Here is a 21,031-nt window from a genome sequence, read left to right on the forward strand (position 1 = left end):
TTTAAATTAAGTAAAAGGAGGACGCGGAGGTACGATCAGCCGGAGCCAGTAAGTAACCTCAAATTACCATTCATGACATTTGTTTTATTGAGCTTTGACAGAGCAGCATGCTAGAGTTAGGCTAGGGATCTTCAGGATTTCATGATATATTGCCTGATTTGTGATGCCTATAGCCTAGGGTTTCCCTTTGGGAGATTTTCAGTGTTCCTCTAGTGGTGAGGGGTTGAGACTTATTATGCATGTTTCTCTAGGGTGTTGTGGTAGTACTTCATACAAATATGGGTAGGTGTGGAAGGTAGTATGGGCCCGTACTACTGAAAGCACAGGACCCATACGCATATCAGGGAAACCATGATCTCTAGGGTGGGGGTTGAGAGAGTTGGATCCCAGGTTAGTGGGATGAGTCTGAGTTTTTGTGTGGTGTTTCTCAGTATGGAGATTCCGAGGCATGATGAGAGTGGATCCGGATCAGGATCGGGAGCAGGAGAGGGAGTTCCTGGCGGATCGGTGCCGCCCGAGGTCACCGGTCAGATGAGCACGAGCGAGTTGGATGCGAGGATTCGTGAGATCCTGCGTGATGAGATTGCTGAGTTGTTCCGGGCTGAGTTGCTGGAGTTGTTTGGGTCGATCAAGACCGCCATGGTTGAGTATTTTGATGAGAGCTATGCGGCTCTCGCAGAGACGGCTGCCGCGGCGGCTACAGCGGCTGTAGCAGTGGCAGGGGGAGGAGCTAGTCGGGGTTTTCAGTATCGGGACTTCTATTATACGAAGCCTCCCACATTCGATGGAGTTCAGGACCCGATTGTTGCTCTGAGATGGTTATCAGACGTGGAGGGGTGTTTCTTCACGTGTTTATGCCCTGCTGATCAGAGGGTGAGGTGTGCTCTGAACCTGTTGAGGCTCGGGGCGAAGGATTGGTGGAGATTGACCACGGGGTCATATTCAGATGCGCAGAGGGCTGCGGTATCATGGGATCAGTTCCGAGAGATGTTCATCACTCATTATGTTCCGCAGGTTGAGAGGGAGAGATTGGCTCAGGAGTTCCTTGAGCTGAAGCAGGATTCGGAGTCGGTGACTGAGATCACGAGGATGTTCACTGTGAGGGCGATGTTTTGCCCTGAGTATGCTTCGGAGCAGGCTCAGATGTCCCGATATCTAAGTATGCTCAAGAGGGAAATCAGACAGTGGGTGTCTACGTAGAGGTGCGAGACCTTGTTGGAGTTGCAGGAGGCCGCTAGGCGGCGTGAGTTAGAGATTGAGTTGCAGTTGCGTGAGCTGAGGCAGGCTCTGATGCAGTCGCAGCCGGTGCCGAAACGGTCCAAGACCGTCGATTCCAGGGTAGGAGAGCAGGGTAGTCACACTTGTGGGAAGTGTGGAAAGGGTCACGCTGGAGTTTGTTGGTCCGGTGGTGCATGCCGCAAGTGCGGAAAGGAGGGGCACTATGCGAGGGATTGTCGGCAGTCAGCGCTAGTTCGGGATTTGAGGATTTGCTATCATTGTCATCAGGTTGGGCATTTGAGGGTCAAATGTCCACAGCTTGTTGCAGGACCGGTGCAGGCTCCAGCACCGGCCATGTTGAGGATCGGGTGGAGGTCCGAGTGGAGCGGAGCCCCAAGGGCTTAGAGTCGTGCTTTTCAGCTTGCAGCGAAGGAGGTCAGAGCAGTGCCGGGTGCAGCTGCGGGTATGTTTCTTTCTTGTTGCCTTGTGGAATTATGATTATTATGGAGTATCATTTATCTGCTAGTCCCGTTGGAGAGTTTTCGTTTTTGTATCCGTTGTTTCTTGAGGGTTTGGCATGATTATGGATTTGTGTTTCGGGTTTTCGTTTTGGTATCCGTTGTTCCCTGAAGGTTTGGTATGGTTATAGTTTGGTGTTTTGTGTTGGTATCTTTGTGTGGTTTTCGATGCGGTATTCGTCATTTTGCGGGTTGTGGTTTTGGTTATGGGTTATTGTTTTGGGAATTCCGTTGGTTATCATTCATGAGGGTTATTAGTAGCAACCCGACATTGGGATTCAGGCCAGGTAGCATCTGCTTTCTGAGGAGTGGTTAGATGCAGATTGAGTTTCCTTCGAGCAGGTCGATCGGTGTTGATTTGAGATCTCATTGAGGTTGTTTATGCTTGTGGGAAGCAGTCCGCGTGTAAGTGTTTTCTTTGTGAAAGAGTTGTTCTGGGAGGTCGGTGATGGCGACCGGTGGATGATAGTTAGTGTCCAAGTGGGGGAGAATCGGAGGATTCTCCGGGTGATCGATGGACTTGAGAGGCTGTTTAGCTGCTTGGGATTTCGGCGGTATTTCATTCAGCCGAGAGCGGGCTGGTATGGGTGAGTAGCAGGCGTTCGGGGCGGATTACAGACCTGGGGCATTTGAGTGTGGAGGGCCTGGAATCGGGCCGGGATTGAGTATGTGTGTTGGAGATCGAGTTCGGAACCCTTAGAGGGCGAGAACAGTATGCATGGGAGGATTCCCGGAGGGATGGCTCGGAATGATGAGTGCTGTTTGAGCGGTCCGGAGAGACTGACGGCCGGAAGGCGAATCAGTCAGACCGGATGCTCGGGAGGACGGTTCAGCCAGACTGAAGACCTGGTGAGGTGGTCTAGTCATGCTGAAGACTCTGCAGGTATTATCGGATCGGTCGGAGGAAATGGATTGGTTATGTTGTGATGTGTTAGCACGAGAAGGTCTGGCTCCGGGTATTGATCTTGTTTAGTAGAGATGGTGCATGGACTCGAGAGTCCTTGCGAGCAGATTCAGGGCATATGTGTTGCATGGATAGCGGTTACGCTAAAGGGGTGGTGCAGCGTTAGTTGAGCACCGTGGTACTTGTCGTGGTGACAAGGCAGCCAAGTGGATTTCCTTGGTAAGGAAAGAGGGAGAGGAGTGTAGCTCCGAGAGGAAGAGCACATTCACGGAAGTGAAAGCGGCAGAGCAGAGTTATGATGAGAGTATTTCGAGTATGGTTTTGAGCAGCGTGTTTGCGGCAGTGGAATAGAAGCTCATCCGGTTTGGGATGTCTGCTGAGATCGCGGAGGGAATTCCGCAGATGTAGAGCCAAGAGACTTGGAAGGGATGCAGGGAGAGAGTCTTGGGCTCTCAGTGTGATTCTGATCAGGGTATTGGATATGTATTAGTGGTTCATCCTGGGGGATGTTGGAGGATATCATCAGCGTATCAGGTTTTCCCAACTTGGGAGTGCTGGAGAAAGTTCAGCATGTGTATGTGAATGCAAGAGGATAACTTGTGGGAGTTGCTCTGAGATTGAGAAGGGGTCTTTCCGTCGTCACGGAATGGATAGAGTGGGATTCGGATCGGGGATCCGATGGTTCATGGCTTTCTAGCCCTTATGGGTCGAGTGATTGTTGGGATTTGGGATAGTGATGCTTCATGGGTAAATTCTCGGTTATTGAGTGTGATTATCAGAGGGTACAGCCGGTGCCCGACTCGAGACGGTGGTCAGGACATCGTAAGGAGAGAGAAAGGGTGTTTTGAGTTTCGATGGGTGTGCCAAGAGGGACTTGGCCCGGTTAAGGCCAGATGGCGCGTTGTGAGAGTATCTTTGGGGTTGAATTGTTGTAGGCTTCGAGGACGAAGCCTAATTTATGTGGGGGAGAATTATAACATCCCGAAATATCAAGAGTAGAGTGGAAGGGCTAAAAGAGTAAATTGGGAAAGAGTGACTCGGCGAGTCCATGGATGGTCTCGGCGAGTAGGGTCGCGTGTTAAGTAGCCGACTCGACGAGTCAATGAGGTGGACTCGGCGAGTAGGCGCTGAGTGGAGAAAACCCTAATTCTCGGGGTTGAGCCCTATATAAAGAACATTATGTTTTCCTTCCAGCCTCTTTATTCCCCCTTGAGTCCCAGAAACCCTAAAATCGTGGAGAAGCACCATTGTTGAGCAAATTGGAGCTTGGAGAGGTGGTTTTTGAAGAGATCTTAGAGAAAGAGAGGCTTGGAGCAAGGGGCTTTGCTTGGATTCAAGTTTCATTGCAGTTGGGGCGTCCCTTGGAGGTAATATCTCGTTCTTGGGCTGTTTTTATGTTGTTTCTTCATTTTGGGGATATTAGGGACCACATCTTTGGATGTATTAGAGTTTAGAGGTTAGATCTGAGGTTGCTACCTCAGATCTGTAATGGAGAAGAGTTGGAATGCATGAAAGTCCCTGTGTGGAGTGTTGGATGCAGCTATCATGTCCCAAACCTTAGCCCTATTGTGCAAAATGCATAGATCTCTTGGGATTCACGTAAAGTTTGCCACTTTACGTGATGGATGAGTTGTAGGAGGCTAGATATATGTTTTGGAGCAATTGCATGGCCTGGAATGGTTCTGAATGGATTCAGACCGGTGGTACTCGGCGAGTCACATGGGTGTACTCGACGAGTTGCTTGAAGATGAGCTGGGACTCGACGAGTTGGAAGAACAACTCGGCGAGTTGGATGAAGATGGCCTGGAACTCGGCGAGTTGTATGAACAACTCGGCGAGTAGGTTGAAGATAAGCTTAGACTCGGCGAGTCTGTTCTTGGACTCGGCGAGTCTTGTCGAAGAGTCCCAATATTTTCTGGTCGAGTCGAGAATCGGTGAGTCAAGGGATGACTCGGTGAGTTGTGTGCGAGTGGAATCAGAGTTGTTGAACTCGACGAGTCTCGAGGTGACTCGACGAGTTAGGTCGTGGATTGAGGGAAGTTCTGAGTATGGGGACTCGACGAGTCATCGGGTTGACTCGGCGAGTAGAGTCAGTCAGGGGTTGACTTTGACCTTGTCTTTGACCAAGGGTTGACCAGTGGTTTCCAGGGGCATTTTGGTAATTGTTGATTATTGTTTTGAGTTCAGTGCATTGGTGGTTGTCCGGTGGTGGAGATCGTAGCAGTGATCGGAGCAGCTTGGGTTATCTGTTCAATCGACAGTTTCGAGGTGAGTTATCCTCACTATATCAATAGGGTTTAAGGCACCAAGGCCGACCCTTTATCGGATGGAAATCCGGGTAGTTGTCTGTTGTTATGATATTGCGGTAAATGGGCCGGAAGGCATTATGTTGTGAGCCGGAAGGCATTATATGTTGTGAGCCGGAAGGCATTATATGTTGTGGGCTGGAAGGCATTATATGTTGTGGGCCGGAAGGCATTGTGATATGGACCGGAAGGTCATGGCCTGGAAAGGCGTATGTGCGTAATTGGTATGTTGGATGAGTCGTAGGGGGATGTATGCTAGTGATCGGCTAGACCGATATCTTGGTTAAGGTGATGATATGTTATGTGATCTGTTTGACCGATTTGCTGACTGTGAACTGTTATATGATTATGTGTTATGTACACACGATTGCTTGGACTGGAATGTGACCCGGTATGCATGGTTGTTCTATGTTCTGTTATGTTATGTATGCTGTTATGTTATGGGCCGGAAGGCAATAAGTTATGGGCCGGAAGGCAATACGATATGGGCCGGAAGGTAATATGTTTTGGACCGGAAGGTCGTGGCCTGGAAGGGCGTATATGTGGTTGGTATTTTGGGGGTATCTCACTAAGCTTTCGGGCTTACAGTTGTGGTTTCATGTTTTTCAGGTTCTTCAGGAGTCTGTGGCAAGGTGAAGGCGTGATCGTACCGCTCCTCATGATTTCGTAGTATTGTGATTCTGGGAACACATTAAATGTTTTGTACTGAAAACCTTTTTGTAAAGATTTTAATGGAATCGAGCTGTTTTGAAAAATTTAAAATTGGTTGTATTTTTCGGTCGTTACACCGTATTGGTTGGCTCCACCTGAGATGTAGGAGTTGTCTATACAGCTGTAGGAGTTATTAAACTAGGGATTCATTCAACCGAGCAGTTCACCATGGGGAGCACCAATCTTATTTGTGATGAAGAAGGATGGGTCTCATCGTATGTGCATTGACTACTGGGAATTGAATAAGGTAACGGTGAAGAACCGTTATCCATTACCAAGGATTGATGATCTATTTGAACAACTTCGGGGTGCATCTTGGTTCTCCAACATTGATTTGTGATCGGGTTATCATCAGATGAGGGTTACAGAGGAGGATATGAAGAATACAGCTTTTCGGACTCGTTATGGTCATTACGAGTTCATGGTGATGCCTTTTGGGCTCACCAATGCTCTAGCCATGTTCATGGATCTCATGAACCGTGTGTGTAGGCCAATGTCGGATCGGTCTGTGATTGTATTTATTGATGATATCTTGGTCTATTTCAAGACTCAGGAGCAGCACGAGGAGCACTTAAAGAAAGTGCTGGAGACTTTGAGGAGGGAGAGACTTTTCACAAAGTTCTCCAAGTGTGAGTTATGGTTGCATGAGGTGCATTTTTTGGGGCACCTTGACAACCAAAATGGTATTCTGGTTGATCCGGCTGAGGTCGAGGCCGTGATGTACTGGGAGGTTCCGAGGTCTCCAACTGAGATTCAGAGTTTCCTTGATCTTGCTGGTTAATATCAGGGATTTATACAGGATTTGTTAAAGATAGTTGTTCCTTTGACTCGTTTGACAAAGAAGATGGTTACATTTCGCTGTGGGCCTGAGCAGTAGGCAACTCTTGAGACCTTGAGACAGCGGTTGTGCGAGACATTGACCCTGTTGGCGACTTTTGAGGATTTTTATGGTATTAATGCAGTGGGGTCGCGTGATCGCTTATGCTTCAAGGAAGCTGAAGCCTTATGAGGCAAATTATCCGACGCATGACTTGGAGCTGGGGGCTTTGGTTTTCGCCCTCAAGATTTGGCGGCATTACCTCTATGGGGTCCGTTGTACAAGTTACACGAATCACAAGAGCCTGAGGTATCTGATGGATAAGCCGAATCTGAATATAAGGCAGTGCTAGTGGTTGGATGTTGTGAAGGATTCTGATTATGAGATCCTTTATCACCCAAGGAAGGCCAATGTGGTGGCTGATGCTCTTAGCCGCAAGGTGGTTGCGGGTCCGATCAGAAATATGTTTAAGGATGAGTGTGATTACTTCGCTGTTGGAGTAGATTCGTGAGGCTCAGATCGAGGCTATGAAGGAAACACATCAGAAGAGTAATTGTATTGTGGGTCAGGTGGTCTCCTTCGATTATGATAGTCGTGTGTTGTTGACTCTGCATCGGTGGATTTGGGTCCCGTATTGGGGTGGTGAGCATCAGTTCCTGATGGAGGAAGCGCACAAGTCTAGGTTCTCCATTCATCCCATGGTGACGAAGATGTATAGAGATCTTCGTCCTGATTATTGGTGGCCCTGCATATGTGGAGCGATGCTTGACTTACAAGAAAGTTAAGGCTGAGCATTAGCGACCTCATGACAAGATGCAGCCGTTGGAGATTCCCATATGGAAATGGGAGGATATTACCATGGATTTCATCACGAAGTTACCCCGGACTGCACGCGGAGTGAATTTGATTCGGTTCATGGTGGATCATTTGACCAAGAGCGTGTATTTTATTCTAATTTAGGAAAGTATTTCTATAGAGAAATTGGCTGAGATTTATATCAGTGAGGTTGTGACACATCATGGGGGGCCGATTTCAGTGATTTCTGATAGAGATGTTCGAATTACTTCTAGGTTTTGGAAGAGGTTTGATGATGATTTGGGCATTCATCTTCATTTCGGCGGAACATTCCATCCGCAGACCGATGGTCAGAGCGAGGGGACAATTCAGACATTAGAGGATATGCTCTGGGCGTGTGTTTTGGACTTTGGTGGGATTTGGGATATGTATCTTCTGCTTGGGAATTCTTGTATAACAACATCTATCATGCCAAAATTGATCAACCTCCTTTCGAGATGCTCTACGGGAAGAAATGCAGGACCCCAATTTGTTAGGGCAAGGTTGTTCAGCAGGTTATAGGGAGTACCGAGGTTGTACTCAAGACCACTGAGCTGATTCAACAGATTCAGAATAAGCTCCAAATAGCTTAGAGTTGGCAGAAGAGTTATGTCGACTAACGTCGTTTAGATTAAGAGTTCCAGGTGGGGGATATGGCTCTCCTGAAGGTGTCATCTGATTCAGGAAGAGGGGAAAGTTGGGCCCCAGGTATATTGGTCCTTTCAGGGTTTTGGATTTGGTAGGCCGGGTTGCATATAATTTGGATCTTCTTGATAATTTCAATCAGATTCATAGCACGTTCCATGTCTCTTAACTGCAGAAGTGCTTAGTGGATGATTCCGCAGTGGTACCATTGGAGGATATTCAAGTGGATCACCGCCTAAATTATATCGACAAACCGATGGCAATTCTTGATTGGGAGACGAAATGCTCGAGGAACAAGTTGTGGAGTTGGTGAAGGTGCAATGGCAGCACGACAAGGGTTCGGATTAGACTTGGGAGCCGGAAGATGAGATGAGGAAGCATTATCTAGAGTTATTCGGTGCAACGGACTTTGAGGATGAAGTCTGATTCAAGTGAGCGAGAATTGTACACTTAGAAATTTTGTAAGTTTTATATGTAATCCCTCCTTGTCACACCCCCAAACCAGAACGGCGGAAACGTTCGAGGGCGGAGGACGTCATATTCAGTATCATAACAGTTCATAGAAAGGAAAGTACACACCACCATAATATAAATATATTTGAAAAGTTTGCATGATTGTATATGTTACATGTTTGCAAAAGAAATCAAATACAAAATGGTGATCCAAAATATGTTACTAACGCCAACGCGTTAGTCTTCAGAAGTAGTTGCTACCTGGTCTAGCGGTTTCCTGAGAATACAAGTTATTTCAAAGAAAAAGTGTCAACATTTAAGTTGGTGAGTTCGTAAGTGGTGTTTTGAGAAAATGTATGCCATTCGAAAGTGTTTGTATGTTTTCCAGAAAATGTAGTATTTCAATTGTAATGAGTTATGATTCGTGTGTTGAAAATGAATGTATTAGATCCAGAAAATCCCATATTTTCCCTAATAGTTGAGATATGATTTGTTGTGTTTTCCAAGAAAAACCCTTATTTTCTTATAAAAGTATGAAATGCATATGAATGTTCGTGATATCAGCTGCAACTAATTGTACCGAGAAAATCCCTTATTTTCCTATTAGTTGTTTGGTTTGTATACAGGAAAAACCTTTATTTTCCTGACATAACTGGCAGTCTCTAAGACCGAAAATCGCAAGCAAACGACGTGCTTGTAAGTTGTGTCATAGTTTTACATAGTAAAGCTATACGAAGATCGCACTTGTTAGATGAAGAATAGTTTTAATAGCTACTCATTCATAAAAGCATAATACCATAATAATTGTATATCCGATGAGTTTTATAACCATACTAAACATAATATGCCTGTAGCGACGTTCTTCAGGCGTCGTAGCGTTATGACAACTGTCACCCCAAAAGACGGACTGTAGCTAACAGTCAGGGCGCGGGATCATGACTTCCCGTATAGATCTATACACATTTGACACGTTCTCCGAACGGGAGACTCTGGTTATAGACAGGACTTGTAGCGATACCTTTTATCAAAAAGGCAGTGTTTGAAGATGTACACGTCTCATGGATTCTCAACTAAGTCTGTATTAAAGTAGTAGTTTGTATGCAAAGTTTATCCTTTTTCACAATGTTTGACAAAGCATAAATCATAAGTTCTTTGAATGCATAAAATGATTTAGTAAAGAATGTTACCCTTGATATGATGTATTTGTATGCAAACGTATAAATAAAACATATTTCTATTTATAAACATATTGTATCCCAAGAGGGTAAAGTTGTGTTGTGAGGTGTTTTGCATGATAATGACCTCATAAGACAGTTAAGACAACAGTATGAAAAGTATATAAAAAGATCGATGTTTCACACGATTTTAGTCGTGTGTTTACTTGTATTCCCCCCCTAAAAGAGTATAAAAAGCATTTAAAAACGCATTTAAAGTGTGCTTGCAGGGGTATGAACTCACCTGATAGTTTGAAGATAGCGAGATGGAAAACCGGACAGAGTTTCGTCTCGGGAAACGGATTTTCCTCGGGATTCTCGGGAATCTCGGGAGTAAAATCGACCCTCGGGACTAGAGCAAAAAGACCAGAGCTTCGGGTTTGAACGGGCACGGAAAACGAGGCAAGATTGTGAGAGAGAGGAGAGAAATGAGCATTTTTCTCGGAAGCCCTCGCATCCTATTTATAGGAAGGCTGAACCGCCTCCAAACGCGGGGCGTACGCCCGTACGCAGCGCGTACGCGTACGTCATGCATGACCGAAGCCTCGACTGCCTCGGCTTCGGATGGGACGGGTTGCTGGGTACGCGGGTCGGATGGGACGGCGGGTCGGACGGGACAGCGGGTCGGACGGGTCGGGTATTTCGGACGGGTCGGATGGCTTGGATAGGGCGACGTGGACGATCAGAGGCCAAGTCTCTCGGGTACGCGGGGCGTACAGGGGTACGCAGCGCGTACCCGGATGAGGACGCTGACTCCTCTTCGGATAAGGTCCGAAATTTTGATTTAAATAAATATATAATTTATTTAATAAACTTCAAAAATTCATATCTTCTTCATACGAACTCCGTTTTCGATGGTCTTTATATCCACGCGTAGGTGAGACTACGCTCTACAACTTTCGTTTAGACTCCGTTGGCAAATTCCGAAATTATTTTTATTATTTATTTTATAACTCAACGTGTTTAAGGAATTTCTTTGAAAATTCATAACTTCTTTATCTGATGTCGGTTTTTGCCAGACTTTTTACCGCTGAAATACCATTGTCGAGACCTTCGATGCTCGTTTAGGTCATTCCGGCCAAAAGTCGCTCGACCTCCGATTCGAGTTTTTAGCTGTCTACTGCTATATTCGGATCTTGGAAAAATCATAACTTCCTCATACGAAGTCAGATTTGGACGTTCTTTTTGTGTACGCTCACGGTTTAATGTTATCTATAACTTTCATTTAGATACCTAAGGCTAAATGCTATCATATTGAAACTTTGCGTTTTCCGTTTAATCGGTGTTGTCGGTTTTGTCGGAAATCTTAGAATGGTCATAACTACTTCGTCATAACTCGGATTTTAGTGTTCTTTATATATTTGGAAACCTTAAGACGATATCTACTACATAGTGTACTCCAATCAGAGCTTTTGAATAATTCATTTATCGATGATATTCCTATTACATTCCAAAGAGGTTACAAGACTCGATTTATAATGCCCGGAAATAACGGGTTGTTACATCATCCCCCCGTTAGAGGGAATTTCGTCCCGAAATTAAATACAAGATAAAAGCTTTAGGGGCTGAGGAAGAGATGCGGATACTTCTGTAGCATTTGGTCTTCCCATTCCCATGTGAATTCGGGTCCTCTCTTAGCATTCCATCGAACTTTTACTATTGGAATGCGACTCTGCTTAGTCCGTTTAACTTCCCTATCCATGATCTCGACGGGTTCTTCTACAAAGTTAAGATTTTCGTTTAACTCGATTTCATCGAGTGGAATTACAAGTGTTTCGTCGGACAAACACTTTTTCAAGTTCGATACGTGGAATACTGGATGCACTTTGTTAAGCTCGATTGGAAGTTGGAGTTTGTAAGCCACTGGACCAACTCTCGAAATGATTTCGAAGGGTCCAATGTACCTGGGATTTAGCTTTCCATGCTTCCCAAAGCGTATCACGCCCTTCCAGGGTGAGACCTTTAGTAGTACACGGTCGCCAATCTGGAATTCCAAGGGTTTACGTCTCCTGTCGGCATAGCTCTTTTGCCTATCCCTTGAGGACTTCCGTCGTTCTCGTATTTGCACGATCTTTTCGGTAGTTTCTCTGATGATCTCCGGACCAGTGAGGGTGCTATTAGGGACTAGACCTTTTGTCAATTGTGTGTCGCCCACTTCCGTCCAACACAGGGGTGATCTGCACTTACGGCCGTAAAGGGCTTCGAATGGAGCGGTCTTGATACTAGTATGGTAACTATTGTTATAAGAAAACTCGACCAAAGGCAAGTGAATATCCCATGCCTTGCCAAAGTCGATTACACATGCTCGCAACATGTCTTCCAAGGTTTGGATCGTCCTCTCACTCTGTCCGTCAGTTTGAGGGTGGTATGCTGTACTCATGTCCAACCTTGTTCCCATGGATTTTTGCAATGATTGCCAAAATCTGGAAGTGAACCTGATGTCTCTATCTGAGATGATGGACATCGGTACTCCATGAAGTCGTACGATCTCCCGGATGTAGGTTCTTGATAGTTTTTCCATCCTATCGGTTTCCTTGATCGGTAAGAAATGGGCTGACTTGGTTAATCTGTCGACGATTACCCAAATAGTATCTTGGCCACTCTGAGTTTTGGGCAGTTTGGTTCTGAAGTCCATGGAAATCTGCTCCCATTTCCACTCAGGTATTTCAGGTTGTTGGAGTAGACCTGAGGGTTTTTGGTGTTCTATTTTTATTTTGGCGCAAGTTAAACACTTGCTCACATACGTAGCGATCTCCGCTTTCATGTTTGGCCACCAGTAGAGTTGCTTGAGATCTAGATACATCTTGTCTGACCCTGGGTGTACGGAGTATGGGGTCCTGTGTGCCTCGCTCATAACTACCTCTCTCAATCCACCAAACTTGGGTGTCCAGATCCGGTTCATGAGGTAACGTGCTCCATCACTCTTGATTTCTAAGTTCTTGTCCATTCCCCTAAGGGCCTCACCTGCCACGTTTTCGGGTTTCAAGGCCTCTATTTGAGCTTCCATGACTTGCGTTGACAGGTGCGAATGGATCGACATAGCTAATGACTTCACTCTCCGGCCTGAGTACTCCTTTCGACTAAGGGCATCGGCTACGACGTTTGCCTTTCCCGGATGATAGCGAATCTCACATTCGCAGTCGTTGAGCAATTCGAACCAACGTCGTTGTCTCAAGTTTAATTCCTTCTGGTCGAAGATGTGTTGGAGGCTCTTGTGGTCCGTAAAGACTGTGCACTTGGTACCGTAAAGGTAGTGCCTCCAGATTTTAAGAGCGAAGACCACTGCTCCAAGTTCTAAGTCATGAGTGGTGTAATTGACCTCATGCGTTTTTAGTTGTCGTGAGGCATATGCAATCACCTTTCCCCTCTGCATTAGTACACAACCCAGCCCTTGCTTTGAAGTGTCGCAATACACCACAAAATCTTCGGTCCCTTCCGGAAGAGAAAGGATATGTGCACTGCAAAGGGCTTGTTTCAAGGTTTGAAATGCAACATCTTGCTTTTCTCCCCAGTTGTAGGTCACACCTTTCTGGGTTAAAGCGGTAAGAGGCTTTGCGATGCTGGAGAAATTTTGGATGAACCTTCGGTAATAACCAGCAAGACCTAGAAATTGGCGAATTTCTGTTGGTGTAGTTGGTGCAGACCAGTTTTCGATAGCCTTGATTTTCGAGGGGTCCACGTGGATTCCTTCCTTGCTGACCACGTGACCGAGGAAGTCCACCTTTCTAATCCAAAACTCACATTTTGAGAATTTTGCATACAGTCTCTCAGTCCGTAACGTCTTTAAGACTTGTCTCAGGTGTTGAATTTATTCCTTGAATAAATGAGTATGTCGTCTATGAATACTATCACAAATTTATCCAAGAATGGACGACATACCCGATTCATTAGATCCATGAATACGGTCGGGGCATTGGTTAGTCCGAATGGCATCACTACGAACTCGTAATGTCCGTACCTCGTCCGGAAGTCCGTCTTGGGAACATCACTCTCTAGGACTCGCAGCTGGTGATATCCCGACCTCAGATCGATCTTGGAAAAGTAGTTGGCTCCTTGGAGTTGATCGAATAAGTCGTCGATTCGGGGTAGGGGGTATCGGTTCTTGATGGTAAGTTTGTTGAGTTCTCAGTAGTCGATGCACATCCTGAACGATCCATCTTTCTTTTTCACAAACAACACGGGTGCTCCCCAAGGTGAGACGCTCGGCCTGATGAATCCTTTTCCAAGTAGTTCATTCAGTTGGCTGGACAGCTCCTGCATCTCTGCCGGGGCTAATCGATAGGGCGCTTTGGCTACTGGGGTAGCTCCGGGAATCAGATCGATTCTGAATTCGACTTGTCTTACAGGTGGTATCCCTGGAAGGTCCTCGGGAAACACGTCGGGAAAATCGCATACGTCGGGCACATCCTTGATGTTCTGGACTTCGCGTTTCACGTCTACAACATGTGCTAAAAATGCGTGACACTCCTTGCGTAGGTACTTCTGAGCTTGGATACTTGAGATGATACTAAGAGTGGTACTAGGTTTGTCGCCCAAAACAAGGAAGGTTTCGCCGGTTGGCAGATTAAGGCGAACGACCTTATCGTAACATAGGATGTCCGCACGATGTGAACTCAGCCAATCCATGCCAATGATGACATCGAAACTCCTAATCGAGACTGGCATGAGGTTGATTTGAAAGAGATTATCGTTTAGAGTTAGGGTGCAGTTTAAATATATCTCCTTAGTGCCTTCGGTTTTCCCGTTGGCCATTTCTACTATGAACGGTTCACTTAATGATTGTGGTATTGGTTTTAGCATGCTTTTAAAGTCGTGACTCACAAAACTCCTTTTCGCTCCACTATCAAACAAAATGCATGCATACGAGTTATCGAGAAGAAACGTACCCGTAACAACAGTAGGGTCCGCAATGGCTTCATCTTGTCCCATTGCGAAAACTCGGCCTCTTCCGCCGGTATTCCTGTTGTTTGCCTTCGGGCAGTCCTTGCGGTAGTGCCCTGTGCCCCCGCACTCAAAGCAAGCGCGGCTTACTCCGGTATTAGCAGTGGGGGCGAATTGTTGGGTTTGCTCCTTGCAATAGCGGGCTGTATGACCCTTCTTATTGCACCTGGTGCATTGAAGGTCACGGTAGGGACCGTGGTGGTGGAAGTTGCACTGGTTACATTTCGGTAGCTTTCCATTGTATGAACTTGTGGGGGCAGAATTGGTAGGTACAGTAATAGCGTGGGTCGCTATCACTTGTTGTTTCTTGGGGTTCTCCTGGAGGGTTTGTCCCCTCCTCTTGTTCCAAGGTTTACTCTGGCCCTGAGCCTCCCTAGGTGGAATTGCGGCTGCTGTGATGGTACTCTGTTTCGCTCCGTGGTCGATGAGTCGTTGTGCCAGGCGTTTAGCGCTTTTGTAGGTGATAGGGTTGGAAGCTAGGACATGCCCTTGAATCTGGGGTGACAACCCCCAAATGTACCTTTCGACCTTCTTTGATTCTGGGTTGACCATGGTAGGGCACAAAGCGGCGAGATCGTTGAACCTAGCTGTGTAGGCGACTAGATCAGACCCAATCATTTTCAAATTCCAGAGCTCCTGCTCAAGCTTTTGCACTTCACCCCTCGGGCAGTATTCTTCCAGTAGTAGTACCTTCAGTTCTTCCCAGCTCATGGCGTTAGCGACAATGAGCGTCACTGAGTTCACATGGCTTTTCCACCAAGTGAGGGCTCGATCTATGAAGGTGCAGGCAGCGAACTTAACCTTGCTTGTTTCTTGGCACGAGCAGATCTCGAAGACCGTTTCGGTCTTTTCGAACCATTGCATTAGTGCAATGACTCCGCCACTGCCATTAAAAGTCTTTGGCTTCGAGTTGGAGAACTCCTTGTATGTACACTCCCTTACATGACCCTGGCCGGGGCCACGATTGGGATGATTCGTGCTGCTTCCTGTACCTCCATTTGCATTGGAGTTTATTTGAGAGAGAGCTGCTGCTACTGCTGCTGTGATAGCGGCCTGGACCATTGCCGGATCGTAAGTTAGTGGTGGAGGTGGTGGTGGGGTTGCGTTGGTACGTGCTGATCTACGAGGAGGCATTGCGCTGCCAAAAAAAAAAGAGATATTATAAGTTTCGGTGGTTGCGAGTTGAATGTTATTGAGTTAACTACCTTAAATAGATTAAGAATTTGGTTTGACCAACACTGGGTTTTGAGCTTGATTCATTAATAACGTTTGAATGGATGCACTTATGAATTGAACGGACTACACATGATTAAAACAAGAAAGAGATATGCCCTATATATATTAAACATATAGTTGTGTTACATCCGAGTTTAGACAAAACTTTTTGACCTTTCTAAAGGTCTCCGATTACAGGAAGTTTTAAAGAAAAGAATACTCTTATCCGAAGTCCTAATTTATAACAAAATTTGAAATCCTGGCAGGCACTATTTGCGACGTAGGTTGCGCTTGGAGCTTGACTCCGCATCTGATTGCTTCGATTCCATTAGGCGCCGATCGAAAGCGGCTTGTTGCTCCTTTAATTCGGCTAGGGCTGCAATCATATGTGCCTGAAATGCCTCAGACTGGAGTTGAGCATAATCTTGTATCTTGTCCAGCCTACGGATGTCAGAAGTGTGAACCTGCACTTCCACGTTGACATCCCGGAGTCGGCTTGCTTGAACTCCGGATTGATAGGACTGATTGGCTAACTTACCCACCATTACTGGGAGTGCTCGATCAGCCAAGCTTCCACTGTGGACATCATAGAAATCCCGACACATGCCGTAGGGAGGGCGTATGCCTTGTTGTTGGCTCCAATGATGGAGGTGACTCCCCCAGACGGGAGTGGGTCCTTGGAAGTTCCTCACATGGACAGGAGGTTGAATGGGTGGTGGATCGATCACTTCCGGCTCTGAGTCAGTACCGGAGTCATCACCCACTTCTATGGGTTCCTCATCCTCTTCGGGATCATCTTCGATCCATCCTCCGTAGCCTTGGTTGGGAAAGTAGGGGTCATTGGGGTGGTGAAATCCAGCCATTTTACTGTACGAGAAATAGGGTCATAAGAATTGAATAAAGTCGAAACATGCAACACATGTAAGTTAAATTAGTTTAGATAGCAAATACTCCTATAGTATTTAAATTCTTGTGTTTCATTCTAGTAACGGTTTGGTAAGTTTTAAAATTTGTTGTCCACTGCAGACACCCCTCGGCACACGTTAGTCGGCTCTCGGACAAATATAGTTGATCAGGCTATATCCTTCCCAGTTCCGATTACATGTCCCAAGGCGTACCTGCACTGCACAACTTATTTATAATACTTCTAAGATAGTCCGATGTGAAACTGTTATTAGTACGAAATGAATGCATGCTTACTTTACAAAAACTAAATAAATTTAATTTCAAAAGTATGACTCTTCTCAGAGTGTTTTTGCCCAGTTGAGTTTATAGTTGTATACCAAAAATGGTTTTGATATACTTAATTCACTATAAACGAAGCTCTGATACCAATCTGTCACGCCCCCAAACCAGAACGGCGGAAACGTTCGGGGGCGGAGGACGTCATATTCAGTATCATAACAGTTCATAGAAAGGAAAGTACACACCACCATAATATAAATATATTTGAAAAGTTTACATGATTGTATATGTTACATGTTTGCAAAAGAAATCAAATACAAAATGGTGATCCAAAATATGTTACTAACGCCAGCGCGTTAGTCTTTAGAAGTAGTTGCTACCTGGTCTAGCGGTTTCCTGAGAATACAAGTTATTTCAAAGAAAAAGTGTCAACATTTAAGTTGTGAGTTCGTAAGTGGTGTTTTGAGAAAATGTATGCCATTCGAAAGTGTTTGTATGTTTTCCAGAAAATGTAGTATTTCAATTGTAATGAGTTATGATTCGTGTGTTGAAAATGAATGTATTAGATCCAGAAAATCCCATATTTTCCCTAATAGTTGAGATATGATTTGTTGTGTTTTCCAAGAAAAACCCTTATTTTCTTATAAAAGTATGAAATGCATATGAATGTTCGTGATATCAGCTGCAACTAATTGTACCGAGAAAATCCCTTATTTTCCTATTAGTTGTTTGGTTTGTATACAGGAAAAACTCTTATTTTCCTGACATAACTGGCAGTCTCTAAGACCGAAAATCGCAAGCAAACGACGTGCTTGTAAGTTGTGTCATAGTTTTACATAGTAAAGCTATACGAAGATCGCACTTGTTAGATGAAGAATAGTTTTAATAGCTACTCGTTCATAAAAGCATAATACCATAATAATTGTATATCCGATGAGTTTTATAACCATACTAAACATAATATGCCTGTAGCGACGTTCTTCTGGCGTCGTAGCGTTATGACAACTGTCACCCCAAAAGACGGACTGTAGCTAACAGTCAGGGCGCAGGATCATGACTTCCCGTATAGATCTATACACATTTGACACGTTCTCCGAACGGGAGACTCTGGTTATAGACAGGACTTGTAGCGATACCTTTTATCAAAAAGGCAGTGTTTGAAGATGTACACGTCTCATGGATTCTCAACTAAGTCTGTATTAAAGTAGTAGTTTGTATGCAAAGTTTATCCTTTTTCACAATGTTTGACAAAGCATAAATCATAAGTTCTTTGAATGCATAAAATGATTTAGTAAAGAATGTTACCCTTGATATGATGTATTTGTATGCAAACGTATAAATAAAACATATTTCTATTTATAAACATATTGTATCCCAAGAGGGTAAAGTTGTGTTGTGAGGTGTTTTGCATGATAATGACCTCATAAGACAGTTAAGACAACAGTATGAAAAGTATATAAAAAGATCGATGTTTCACACGATTTTAGTCGTGTGTTTACTTGTATTCCCCCCCTAAAAGAGTATAAAAAGCATTTAAAAACGCATTTAAAGTGTGCTTGCAGGGGTATGAACTCATCTGATAGTTTGAAGATAGCGAGATGGAAAACCGGACAGAGTTTCGTCTCGGGAAACGGATTTTCCTCGGGATTCTTGGGAATCTCGGGAGTAAAATCGACCCTCGGGACTAGAGCAAAAAGACCAGAGCTTCGGGTTTGAACGGGCACGGAAAACGAGGCAAGATTGTGAGAGAGAGGAGAGAAATGAGCATTTTTCTCGGAAGCCCTCGCATCCTATTTATAGGAAGGCTGAACCGCCTCCGAACGCGGGGCGTACGCCCGTACGCAGCGCGTACGCGTACGTCATGCATGACCGAAGCCTCGACTGCCTCGGCTTCGGATGGGACGGGTTGCTGGGTACGCGGGTCGGATGGGACGGGTTGCTGGGTACGCGGGTCGGATGGGACGGCGGGTCGGACGGGACAGCGGGTCGGACGGGTCGGGTATTTCGGACGGGTCGGATGGCTTGGATAGGGCGACGTGGACGATCAGAGGCCAAGTCTCTCGGGTACACGGGGCGTACAGGGGTACGCAGCGCGTACCCGGATGAGGACGCTGACTCCTCTTCGGATAAGGTCCGAAATTTTGATTTAAATAAATATATAATTTATTTAATAAACTTCAAAAATTCATATCTTCTTCATACGAACTCCGTTTTCGATGGTCTTTATATCCACGCGTAGGTGAGACTACGCTCTACAACTTTCGTTTAGACTCCGTTGGCAAATTCCGAAATTATTTTTATTATTTATTTTATAACTCAACGTGTTTAAGGAATTTCTTTGAAAATTCATAACTTCTTTATCTGATGTCGGTTTTTGCCAGACTTTTTACCGCTGAAATACCATTGTCGAGACCTTCGATGCTCGTTTAGGTCATTCCGGCCAAAAGTCGCTCGACCTCCGATTCGAGTTTTTAGCTGTCTACTGCTATATTCGGATCTTGGAAAAATCATAACTTCTTCATACGAAGTCAGATTTGGACGTTCTTTTTGTGTACGCTCACGGTTTAATGTTATCTATAACTTTCATTTAGATACCTAAGGCTAAATGCTATCATATTGAAACTTTGCGTTTTCCGTTTAATCGGTGTTGTCGGTTTTGTCGGAAATCTTAGAATGGTTATAACTACTTCGTCATAACTCGGATTTTAGTGTTCTTTATATATTTGGAAACCTTAAGACGATATCTACTACATAGTGTACTCCAATCAGAGCTTTTGAATAATTCATTTATCGATGATATTCCTATTACATTCCAAAGAGGTTACAAGACTCGATTTATAATGCCCGGAAATAACGGGTTGTTACATCATCCCCCCGTTAGAGGGAATTTCGTCCCGAAATTAAATACAAGATAAAAGATTTAGGGGCTGAGGAAGAGATGTGGATACTTCTGTAGCATTTGGTCTTCCCATTCCCATGTGAATTCGGGTCCTCTCTTAGCATTCCATCGAACTTTTACTATTGGAATGCGACTCTACTTAGTCCGTTTAACTTCCCTATCCATGATCTCGACGGGTTCTTCTACAAAGTTAAGATTTTCATTTAACTCGATTTCATCGAGTGGAATTACAAGTGTTTCGTCGGACAAACACTTTTTCAAGTTCGATACGTGGAATACTGGATGCACTTTGTTAAGCTCGATTGGAAGTTGGACTTTGTAAGCCACTGGACCAACTCTCGAAATGATTTCGAAGGGTCCAATGTACCTGGGATTTAGCTTTCCATGCTTCCCAAAGCGTATCACGCCCTTCCAGGGTGAGACCTTTAGTAGTACACGGTCGCCAATCTGGAATTCCAAGGGTTTACGTCTCCTGTCGGCATAGCTCTTTTGCCTATCCCTTGAGGACTTCCGTCGTTCTCGTATTTGCACGATCTTTTCGGTAGTTTCTCTGATGATCTCCGGACCAGTGAGGGTGCTATTAGGGACTAGACCTTTTGTCAATTGTGTGTCGCCCACTTCCGTCCAACACAGGGGTGATCTGCACTTACGGCCGTAAAGGGCTTCGAATGGAGCGGTCTTGATACTAGTATGGTAACTATTGTTATAAGAAAACTCGACCAAAGGCAAGTGAATATCCCATGCCTTGCCAAAGTCGATTACACATGCTCGCAACATGTCTTCCAAGGTTTGGATCGTCCTCTCACTCTGTCCGTCAGTTTGAGGGTGGTATGCTGTACTCATGTCCAACCTTGTTCCCATGGATTTTTGCAATGATTGCCAAAATCTGGAAGTGAACCTGATGTCTCTATCTGAGATGATGGACATCGGTACTCCATGAAGTCGTACGATCTCCCGGATGTAGGTTCTTGATAGTTTTTCCATCCTATCGGTTTCCTTGATCGGTAAGAAATGGGCTGACTTGGTTAATCTGTCGACGATTACCCAAATAGTATCTTGGCCACTCTGAGTTTTGGGCAGTTTGGTTCTGAAGTCCATGGAAATCTGCTCCCATTTCCACTCAGGTATTTCAGGTTGTTGGAGTAGACCTGAGGGTTTTTGGTGTTCTATT

Source organism: Lactuca sativa, chromosome 4, assembly GCF_002870075.4.
Source record: "Lactuca sativa cultivar Salinas chromosome 4, Lsat_Salinas_v11, whole genome shotgun sequence".
NCBI lineage: Eukaryota > Viridiplantae > Streptophyta > Magnoliopsida > Asterales > Asteraceae > Lactuca > Lactuca sativa.